Genomic DNA, 12,489 nt, shown 5'->3' with positions numbered 1-12,489 from the left:
CGTGGTGACAGATACGCGCCCACGTCCACTTCCGTTGTGACGGTACGTAGGGGTTGGTAGATACGCCCCCCCGAAGTGACCAGACCCTGGAGGTCATGTATGTACAGGACATATTTACATTTTTACTTGGGTGGGGGTTATGTTTGCTGCCCCTGGACCCCCTTTGCCCCTGGGTGTTGTTCTGACCTTCTGCGGCGTCGGCGTGGGTTTCTGTGCACCAGGTCATAGGCTAGGAGGGCCGGGATGACACGTAGGATGGGGTCCATGGCTGTCTGTCGCGTACCAGTGCTCCTTCTTTGCGCCGTCCTCAATTTCCCGGCAGTTTTTGGCTCCCGTAAAAAATTCTACGTGCGGAGTGACGTAGGCACGAATCATACTTGCTGGTCCGTAAAACGCTGCCTGACTCCGTCCGGACGTCACGTATGCGATGTCCCGGATCGGAATTGTGGGTATTTTTTCGCCGCACGTAGTTTTGTACGATTCGTACGGAAATGGTATTTCTGTACGAATCGTACTTGCTGCTTTGTAAGGAGGATTTCCCGGGTACGAGTCATATGGAGAATACGCTCCGTACGACCATTCGTACCCGGGTTTTACAGGATCGGAATCGGCACCCAAATATAGATAAAATAAAGATATGGATAGAAAATAAGGAAAAACACAATAAGTGAACAAAAGAAAACAAAATAAGTCAGCGTAATTCGAATGTGAAAGATCAACTAGCAGTACAAATGTCTTATTGTTGATGTGTCCTTGTCCGTGCGTTCTATTCCAGATTCCCACAAACAAGTAACATGGATGGTCTTTTGACAGGGACTAGTCTCTTTTTAAAAGAAAAAAATTCTCACTTACTGCTAAAATTATGACACTACCAAACGCCGTCTTGGATATTTCTCCCAAACGCTGTCTTCTTTAATCAAGACAGCTTCTCTTCGTTCCGTTACAGCGTTGCTATGGTACCGTTTACAACTATATAAAAAAAATGGCCGTCACGTTGTTCTCTTTGCATGTTGCTTGTACACGTATTAAGTGACGTGCTACGTTTCAACGTAGGCGGCGGATGACGCAGCTAAATCTGGACTCCTGCATCAGATTGCTCACGTCTTCCGGGTCTCGCTTCTCCGAGATGACGCCTTGTATATTTTCAAGAGGTAAAGTCGCGCGCATTGTCTGCTGTGATTTCTAAGTTTAACTACCTCCAAAATTGTCACAAAGGTATTAAATTCAGCCTCTCCGACCAAGGGTAGCTCCCTTCCTCCGGGTTTTCGGCAAAATCAAAGTAACGGCTCTCGTCCACCGAAACAAAACTTCCACAGTATAACCTTCCACTTCCTTGATTACACGATCCAGGTTCACGAACACTCCACGCCTGTGCCGCTACAAAGTCGGTGGGGTGTTCTTTCCTTCTTCACGTCGCCCATTTGTAAGAAATAGCAGGAAATTGATGAATTAAAGTATTTAATATTAAAGATTGCGGTACAGCAACAGGGTACAACTGCCCAGCAAACAGGAACAGTGCAACTGAACTGAGTGCTTAGCAGCCACATAACATTCTCTGTGGAACTAGAATGTATAACATTAGATGCAGAAACCTTAAAGGGGAAGGGGGAAAAAGAGTACAGTAAAAATGCAATTGTAACAATGCTACTACAGAGAATTCCATGTGCCAAAAGGGCATAACTTTTATATAAAAGGAATGCTAAGGTTTTAGAGCTGCAGAGAAATATTTCAGTAAAGACAGAATTATGACATCTGGTTTTATCAGTGGCAATTCTAAATTAGGAAAGCAAAATCTTTCCCTCTCCAAATAAGACTACAAAATATTTGTTGTTTCTGATGATGCATTATTGCCTAGGTCTCATTTTGATAAAACTGTACACATTCTTAATTGGAAATTTTAATGCTCCCATACATTTAGAAATATAAATGAATGGATCTCTTTTTATAAATAGGACAAGGGGAGAAGCCCTTCCCAGGATGAAAGGTTTTAACTACTTTGTTGCACTCGTTCCCTCAGTAGCACGATTATTTTTCACAACCTCTATAATTGTACTAAGCTGATGACACTATCCAATACCCCTACTCCGAAAATTGTTCCAGCACCACCGTCACTGATATTAATTTTGCAATTAAACACGTGCAAGATAGAAAATTAAATAGACAGTGTTGCAGAGAAGCTTGCAACTGAAAGTGTCAGAAATGCAAACATGTGTAGTAAATCTGGGCTGTAAAAGTCGTGCCTCCTTATGATTTCTAGGAAGTTCATATAAAGAACATCATGCATTTGTATGTCAGACAGTCTCCATGTTAAGAAAATTATTAGAAAGTGTACATATTGTGAATCACTGACAGAATATCGAAGGTCAGAATATTGACCTACAGAAATATTGACGCAAGAATATCGAAGTCAAGAATATCGACATCCTATCTACATTATGGTAACTACAAAAATATCGGAAAAAAAATATCGATGTCAAAAATATCATTGTTAAAAATTGTTTTTTATTTAAGTTAAAAAAATAATATAAAATAAAGTAAATAAAATATATAATTAAAATAAACAGTTAAAAATATTTCAAAATGTTTACAAATTATAAGTAATATATATATAATGTAAAAATAAATTAAACATATACATATAATATATATATATATATATATATATATATATATACTAATTAATATTTTTTAATAATTATTTTAATAACGTATACAGTTTTAAAAATTACTATTCCCACTCCAGTGAGTGCAACAGTAGGGAAAGTGTTGAACAGTGTAGGGGTAAAAATTACTATTCCCACTCCAGTGACTGCAACAGTAGGGAAAGTGTTGAATAGCGTAGGGGTAAAAATTACTATTCCAGCTCCAGTGAGTGTAACAGTGTGGAAAATGTAGGATAGCGTAGGGGTTAAATTAACACACTTATTAATTAAATAATTTTTGTAAAATGAATAATAATTAATAATTAATTAACATACAAATTTATAATAAAGACCAATAAAATTAAATTAATATTTACTTAAATAACATTAAATTACTTCTCACCCTATCCCCCATAAATACACAACCCGCTACACATAAAAAATAACACAATTAATTTAATTATCAATTTATCAATTAATACAAATTAATTAACAATAAAAAATTAACTAATAAAATTAATAATCAATACCAATTTAGAAAAATGTATAATTACTTAATTATAATAAATTACTTCACAATCAATTCCCCTATAAACCCACAGCCCGCTACACATAAAAGCATAATTAATTTAATTATCAATTAATCAATTAATAAAAACTAATTACAATTAATAATTAATTAGCAATAAATTGGCAATAACAAAAAATAAATAATAATAACAAATTAATTTTAGTTAATATAATGATATATTAATCAATTCATACAATTGTATTACCAAATAATAATTAATTAATAATACATTAATAATCAATAACAATTAATAAAAACAAATTAATTAATTATAATAAAATTTCTTCCCATCCTCTTCCCCTACAAACCAACAACCCGCTCTGATACTAAAACGCAAAATTTACCTCAAAAAAATGTACTAATTTCTAAACATTTTATACATGTATTTTAAAATAATAATAAAAATACATTACAAAAATGTTTAAACATAGATATAAAATACATTCTAAAATACATAACACTAATATAAATATCGATATTATTAACAACAATATTTTTGCTAACGAAATTACTTCGATATTACTTACTTCGATATAAAAATAACGATATTACTTACCTTAAGTTCAATATTCTGGTCACCGATATTCTTGACATCGATAATATGTCCCTACGATATTAAAAAATCGATATTAGTGTAGGTCGATATAAAAAAAATGATATTTTGACTGCGCACCACATTTTGTATTGCAGCATATAACAGTGTTGTATCATAACAGCAAACAAGAGTAATTGAAAAAGTTGCAAGCATGAAGTATACCACTATTTGGTGCAAGCTATTTTTGTATGTGACCTATCAAACTGAAAGAAACCTGTCAGTGTAAACAAGGGGTCTACATGAAAACATGGCATAGGGGGTATGGTGCCTATCACTACTGCCACCTACACTCATAGTCATAGTCATAGTCATAGTCATAATTACTTTATTCGGCTTTTGTCATTGTAAAAAAACCATAAAAGTAGTCACATAAAAATACATCACTTAATTATACAAGTGTATATGTTAATATAACATATATTTCGTAAGAAGACATTTAAAAGGATAACATTTAAATTAAAAGAAGGAAACTTCGATGAAACTGGAATATCATGTAGTTTTTATAAATTCATTCGATGTCGGAAGATATGTTTCAAAAACTTCACTATTATCCTTGCTGTCCATACATGATCCAGTTGCTGTAAAGCCAGTAATGCTGGACGGCATCTTCTAATTCCGATGAGTCTTAAAAGCGGGATTAACCATTTCTTCCGGTACTCTCTGTAGAATTGGCAAAAAAAAACGGTATGAATTGTTGCCTGTTTGGAGATATTGTCACAGGGACAACAAGATAGAACAGACGCGGACGCTGCAGATGGTAAGCCAGACACCCACCACACAAACAAACAACACGTACCCGCCAAATGTCACACACACCCAGGGGATCCATATACTATCCACTAGCAACAAGCCACCATAGGGTTTGCATGGCCATCACCACTACCAGCCCCACTCATAGGGAGCTTGTTGCCTATCACTACTGCCACCCCCACTTATAGGGCACCTGTTGCCTATCACTACTGCCACCCCCACTCATAGAGGGTATGTTGCCCATCACTACTGCCACCTCCACTCATAGGGGGTATGTTGCTCATCACTACTGCTACCCCCACTCATAGGGGACCTATTGCCCATCACTACTGCCACCCCCACTCATAGGGGGTATGTTGCCCATCACTACTGCCACCCCCACTCATAGGGGGTATGGTGCCTATCACTACTGCCACCTACACTCATAGTCATAGTCATAGTCATAATTACTTTATTCGGCTTTTGTCATTGTAAAAAACCATAAAAGTAGTCACATAAAAATACATCACTTAATTATACAAGTGTATATGTTAATATAACATATATTTCGTAAGAAGACATTTAAAAGGATAACATTTAAATTAAAAGAAGGAAACTTCGATGAAACTGGAATATCATGTAGTTTTTATAAATTCATTCGATGTCGGAAGATATGTTTCAAAAACTTCACTATTATCCTTGCTGTCCATACATGATCCAGTTGCTGTAAAGCCAGTAATGCTGGACGGCATCTTCTAATTCCGATGAGTCTTAAAAGCGGGATTAACCATTTCTTCCGGTACTCTCTGTAGAATTGGCAAAAAAAACGGTATGAATTGTTGCCTGTTTGGAGATATTGTCACAGGGACAACAAGATAGAACAGACGCGGACGCTGCAGATGGTAAGCCAGACACCCACCACACAAACAAACAACACGTACCCGCCAAATGTCACACACACCCAGGGGATCCATATACTATCCACTAGCAACAAGCCACCATAGGGTTTGCATGGCCATCACCACTACCAGCCCCACTCATAGGGAGCTTGTTGCCTATCACTACTGCCACCCCCACTCATAGGGCACCTGTTGCCTATCACTACTGCCACCCCCACTCATAGAGGGTATGTTGCCCATCACTACTGCCACCTCCACTCATAGGGGGTATGTTGCTCATCACTACTGCTACCCCCACTCATAGGGGACCTATTGCCCATCACTACTGCCACCCCCACTCATAGGGGGTATGTTGCCCATCACTACTGCCACCCCCACTCATAGGGGGTATGGTGCCTATCACTACTGCCACCTACACTCATAGTCATAGTCATAGTCATAATTACTTTATTCGGCTTTTGTCATTGTAAAAAACCATAAAAGTAGTCACATAAAAATACATCACTTAATTATACAAGTGTATATGTTAATATAACATATATTTCGTAAGAAGACATTTAAAAGGATAACATTTAAATTAAAAGAAAGAAACTTCGATGAAACTGGAATATCATGTAGTTTTTATAAATTCATTCGATGTCGGAAGATATGTTTCAAAAACTTCACTATTATCCTTGCTGTCCATACATGATCCAGTTGCTGTAAAGCCAGTAATGCTGGACGGCATCTTCTAATTCCGATGAGTCTTAAAAGCGGGATTAACCATTTCTTCCGGTACTCTCTGTAGAATTGGCAAAAAAAACGGTATGAATTGTTGCCTGTTTGGAGATATTGTCACAGGGACAACAAGATAGAACCTTATCCCAGTTATTATTTGTTGGGAAGGCAACCAAACGGTGAAACAAGTTCAGCCTAAATCTGACCAAAAGAAATCTTTCAAAGGTGGTAAAATCAAAGGTTAAATAAGGCTGAATATTAGGGGTAATTTGAAGGGCAATGCTTTGTTGTACAGTTGGTTTGACCCTTCTTTAGCAATCCGAAGTTCTTCGAGATGGCTAAGAGACTCCTTTTTCAACGTTTTTCTAGATACCGCTATGATTGAGGTTGGAACTAGATAGTACTTTTCCATACCTAAATCAGTTAGAAAAGATCTTATGTAAGTTAACCATTGAATTTTAGTTACAGAGTCCAGCTCCATACAGTCTCGGATTATTAATTGTGTGAAAAGGTTCTTATCCGAAGACCAGATGCGGTGCCAGAAAAAAAGGGGTTGAATTCTGGCTAAATCTGAAATGTGGGGAATGCCTAGTTCGGTATGACAAACAAAGGTCGATGCACTCGTGGGAAGAGATAAAAGGTATTTCAGAAAAGCATTCTCGATTACCTGAAGTGAATATGTATCTAAATAGTCCCACAGACCTGCCCCATATAATGCTACGGATTGACATTTAGCAATATAAATTTTTAGTAATTCCACGGGAGATCTCTTGCCCAATTTTTTTAGCAAAGTTAACAATGGCCTTTGTAGTTTGTACAAAGTGAAGCTTTCTAGATTCAAGTGCTGCTTTCCATTGTAATTTATGGTCAATAATAATTCCCAAATAAGGATATTGGGCTGTTGTGGCAATTTTCTCTTGGTTCAGTTAAGTTTCCTTCTTGGTTTTTTTGCTGGAACCAGAGGACATAACAAAAGTTTTTTTTATATTTATTCGTAAGTCTAAGGAACCCATAAAATCGGAATATCTATTCAAAGCCCTTTGTAACTCGATTGGGGTTCTTGCCAAGATCACCGCATCGTCGGCGTATAATAAGGCCGGGATCTGACGATCCTTAACGCGTGGGAGGTCCTGACTCCCCTTCAGCATGGCTCTCTCCAAGCCATTAGTATAAAGGGTAAAGAGAAAGGGGGCCAGGACACACCCCTGTCTCACCCCTCTCTCCACATTGAATGGGGCGGTTAGTTCGCCATTTATCCCAAACCTTACCCTAGCTGAAGCATTAGAGTACAGTTCGCGTAAAAAATGTAATAGTGCTGTATCTACTCCCATATCCCGTAGTGTGGACCATAATTTCGAGTGGCTAACACAATCGAAGGCCGCAGAGAGATCTACATAGACCATATAGACATTACCTCTTTTAGCAGATGTGTATTTTCCCAGTAATAATGACAGGTTTAGGGCCTGGTCAACTGTCCCTAGCCCCTCCCGGAAACCAAACTGAATATCCGATAGGATTTTGAAATCCTCGGCCCAGTCCTGGAGGCGTTCTAATATAATCCTCCCCACCATTTTGCCCACCGAATCTAGTAGTGAAATTGGTCGGTAGCAAGTGACATCTTGACGATCTCCTCTCTTGAAGATAGGGATCATGATTGTTTTAGACCATGAAGCTGGTAGACCCACCCTGCAAGCTGCATTAAGGACCCTTGTTAGGATGGGGGCCCAGAGTTCTAGATTTGATTTAAATAGATCTATAGGAACCCCGTCCAGGCCCGGGGCTTTACCGTTTTTGCTCGCTTTTAGTGCTAATATCACTTCTTCCATGGTTATGTCAATATTCAGGGGATAAGATGTTCCTGGGGAAATTGACACTACCTGGCCTTGGGTGTCCCCTTCCGTGTGATTATTTGAAAAAATCTTTGAGAAGTGCTCTACCCAGGCCCCCGCATCGATAGCCACCTCAATGGTTGGAGAATCGTTAGTATTATTTAAGAACGGGGATTTGACTATGGTCCAGAAAGCAGAACTATTTTTAGTTTTAAATTAATGCTTTTCTGAAGTTGTGCCCATAAATCCAACTTAAGTTCAGATTTTCTGTCTTTTAGGGCTGAGTTATATTCTCTTCTCAGGTTTATTATTTCTTGGGGTGCCCTATCTTTTTTTTGCAAAGCTTTTTTTAATTTGGTATGGGCAGTTGTACATCTATGATTAAACCAACCTGTTTTTTTCAGATGGGTTAGTTTTTTTGATTTTACAAACAAAGCTTTATTAGTTGCTTTCAAGATCTCCCCAAAATGGACCAAAAGTTCAGGTTCCGTGGTGTGCAAATCTAGACATTTTACGATGTCATTAGAAACCTCGTTCATTATTCTGTCTAATATTTCTACTGGGTCCACCTTTTCCCATTTCAGAGCATAACCGTTAAGCTTGTCCAGGTAAAGGGAATTTTGTCTCAATGAACTTAATACAGTTTGGGCTCGGGATTCGTATGAGGGAAGAAATGTTATGGACAAGGCACAGTGGTCACTTAGTACAGTGATGTGTGTATCAAAGTCCTTCATCCGATTTCCCACTGAATTTGAGATTAAGATTAAATCTATGATAGAGTGTCTTTCTCTACCTATGAAGGACGAATCCGGCCAGTCAGTTTCAGAATTCCTACTGTTAGCAATTACAAGGTCCATATCGATTAATATTTCATTTAAAGTAGGACCTGCGCCGATATGCGAGAAATGGAGAGTTGGTTCCTCTTGTTCATCTGTTAGCCCACACAGAATACCTTTGTTAATTTTACACAAGTGTAAATTAAAATCACCTCCCCAGATAATGGTTGCACCCATATGGGATGCTTTGATCAGTGTTGTTAAATGAGAGGAGATATGTCGGAGAACTACCCGTACATCATAATCCTTTAAGTTGTTGTAGAAGTTAACAAGGAAAACCAAACCTCCTTTAGCGAAGCGTATACTCAGTATTTGAGATGACTGGAATGATATGAACATTTCCTAGCAAGTTAGTAATATAGGTGATTAGACCGCCCTTTGCTCTGCCAGAGGATGTAGGGACCGCAGATGAAAAGTAGGTTTTATAGCCTACTATGTGTATTACATCTGTAGTCCACGTCTCCTGTAGGCGGATAATATTTGAATTTTCAAAAAGAGAAGGGCCCTGACCATTTTCAATCTTAGGAGATAAACCTGCTATATTCCAAAAGAGCAGCATTAAAGGTAGTCCTTGTTTATATGAAATTTTCTCCGGATGTGTTTTGGACTGTTTTGATGCTAGAGTTTCCATAGGTCCAGACGTTAAAGTTTCCATAGGTCCAGACGAGATGGAATTATTTCCAAGGATATTGGGTGTTATCGATTCCGTTAAGTCTAGGTTTTTAAGGGGGGAATCGGGACGGATTAACAAATCTTTTAAGGGTGTTAGTAAAATTTGATAATTGCTGTTTTGTGTAGTTGTAGTTTTTCAGCTTGTGTTTCCCCGGGGACCCGGTTGAGGCGTCAGTCCACTGCTTCCATTTCCGAAAGCGCGGAGTATCGATTAAGAATAGGCACATTATATCTAGGTCGTTCTCTAGTGTAACCAAGTCGGGGACAGGCTCTGTCAGGTTTAGACAACATAGATTGGGGATAAAAATAAGTTAAATCTCGAGTAGAGATTGTGTCACCTCCATACTCCCTCGGCCAGTTTCCCATGTGTCTAACCACATTTCTATCTCTGAAATTAATAGTGATAAGGTCACCTCTGATATCCTTGGGTCTATGTCCCAACCACCATAGTCTCCTTACATTGAGAATTTCTCCATCAATATGTGCCGGTAGGGGTCTATTACAGCCTAACCAATGGATCACTTTGTTCTTTAGTTCCTGCTGCCCTTCAATCCTTGGTCCCTTTAGTTCCAGAACCCCTGTCAGTACCACCACATAAGGCGCTGCTTCCGGGGGGAGATCTATTATTTGTTGTTTACCCCTTATCATGTCATTAGTTGGGAGAGGTTTACTCGTAAGTTTATATTGTTTCTCCTGGTTGTTAGAAATTATGTCATTATCCGCATCTTGATTTACACTGGGTCTGATACTAAGGTTATTATGAGTCCAGAATGTCGTTGGTGGAGCTTCGTTCCCTACTAAAGGATGTTGAATGGATGATTTATCGCCCGTTCGTTCTTGGGGAGGTTTAGGGACCGTTGTATTTGTGTCTGTAGCTGTAGTCGAAGCCCTGATCGCTTCTGTATTGGTTTTAATAATTTGTTCCATGGATTCCAATTGAACAGACATTCTTTTTATTCTCTCGATAAGTGGCAATATCAATGCTTTTACTAGTAGTTCCATAGAGCCTAATAGTTCCTTTAATGATTTAGGCGAGGTGGGGGAACTTTCTATATCGGCTATTTGATTAGGGTTATCTAGAGGGGTGTTTTTCCTCTTAGAAAGTTTAACAGACCGCCTAGACTGAATGATCTCACATCTATTCTTTTTATTATACAGTGCTGGGTACACCCGTGTTTTATGGGACATTGGACCTTTAGGGTAATCTATAGATGTAATTGAAACGTGATTGACGCTAATAGCATCGGGAGTAGCAGTAGAATGCAGATCTTCTACATCCCTGTGATTTGAGATAGTTGAATCTTGTGGGTCCATGAGTGTAATATGATCATGTATTTGATCTATTTTGTTCCTTTTATTAGGGGGAGGTGTAATAGCCCTTTGAATGTTACCCAATGAAGAACGCTTCTTGTACAGAGGTTCAGAAGATAAACGTCATTCTGTGATAGCTATTTCGTGCTCCAGCGCTGAGGCTGCTCTAGTTATAAGGAGATCCAAGGTCCCCCTCACTGAACCGCCCACCGTTGATTTTCTGGGCTTGATAACACGTGAGGTCATGATCCCTGAGCACAGTAACGGTGGTAACACAGAACCGAAATCAAAATTTTAGGATATTACAGTACAGAATGGTAATAGCAATGACTGTTAGAGGCAGTTTGTCCAATTATAAATAGATCACCAGTGAGCAGCCAGTACGGAAGCACTCTCAGAATAACTGGGTCGCAAACAGCCTCTCCACCAGGGTGGTAAGGGATGATTTAGTGGAATGGCCCAGCCCAGCCACGACCAGCCCCGGACGGCCACAGACGGCCCGCCCTTTGCCAGGGTTTTGCCCGGCGCGACCCGCGCGCGATCGCGCGACGCGGGGCTATGCGGTCTTTTATGTGGCCTCCGGGCGCGGGAACAGCGTCATGGGGAGCAGGGCAGGCTGGGGGATGTAGTCTCCCTCCACTCGGCGGCCGCTGTGTGTCCGGTTGCGGCAGTGGGAGGGGAGACAGCAATGGCGGCAGCACACTGGGCAGGTCAGCAAGAGTTTCTTTATCTTTTACCCCAAGTAACAAAGCACCCGCTCCACCGGGCTATGCGGTCTTTTATGTGGTCTCCGGGCGCGGGAACAGCGTCACGGGGAGCAGGGCAGGCTGGGGGATGTAGTCTCCCTCCACTCGGCGGCCGCTGTGTGTCCGGTTGCGGCAGCGGGAGGGGAGACAGCAATGGCGGCAGCACACTGGGCAGGTCAGCAAGAGTTTCTTTATCTTTTACCCCAAGTAACAAAGCACTCATAAGGGGTATGTTGCCCATCACTACTGCCACCCCCACTCATAGGGGACCTGTTGCCTATCACTACTGCCACCCCCACTCATAGGGGGTATGTTGCCCATCACTACTGCCACCTCCACCCATAGGGGACTTTTTCCCTATCACTACTGCCACCCCAACTCATAGGGGACGTGTTGCCCATCACTACTGCCACCTCCACTCATAGGGGGTATGTTGCCCATCACTACTGCCACCTCCACCCATAGGGGACTTGTTGCCCATCACTACTGCCACCCCCACTCATAGGGGACCTGTTGCCTATCACTACTGTCACCCCCACTCATAGGGGGTATGTTGCCTATCACTACTGCCACCTCCTCCCATAGGGGACTTGTTGCCTATCACTACTGCCACCCCCGCTCATAGGGGACCTGTTGCCTATCACTACTGCCACCCCCACTCATAAGGGGTATGTTTCCCATCACTACTGCCACCTCCACTCATAGGGTACTTGTTGCCCATCACTACTGCCACCCCACTCATAGGGGACCTTTTGCCTATCACTACTACCACCCCCACTCATAGGGTGCTGTGTGACTATCAATATCAATACCCACACCCATAGGATGGGTGATGTGCCACACATCCATCATACACCAACATTAGGTATGTCAGCAAAATACATCCCCACTAACATCATGACAACAGTGTGTAGTCTGTGACAAATGCCCACAACAGTGAAT

At 40.5% G+C, this 12,489-nt stretch overlaps 1 long non-coding RNA gene across 1 annotated transcript in view; it reads left to right on the top strand.

Moving 5' to 3' along the window:
• The first annotated feature begins 1,074 nt into the window (after positions 1–1,074).
• LOC146863229 (uncharacterized) overlaps positions 1,075–12,489 on the top strand; it is a 104,870-nt gene continuing 93,455 nt past the window's right edge. The window contains exon 1 of the long non-coding RNA XR_014978573.1: positions 1,075–1,151. This is a non-coding gene — a long non-coding RNA (uncharacterized LOC146863229). The remainder of the gene's footprint in view (positions 1,152–12,489) is intronic.

This window comes from Triturus cristatus, chromosome 2_2 (genome assembly GCF_964204655.1).
Source record: "Triturus cristatus chromosome 2_2, aTriCri1.1, whole genome shotgun sequence".
NCBI lineage: Eukaryota > Metazoa > Chordata > Amphibia > Caudata > Salamandridae > Triturus > Triturus cristatus.
Note: the sequence above shows the minus strand (reverse complement) of the source record. Positions and strands in the feature narration are given on the sequence as shown.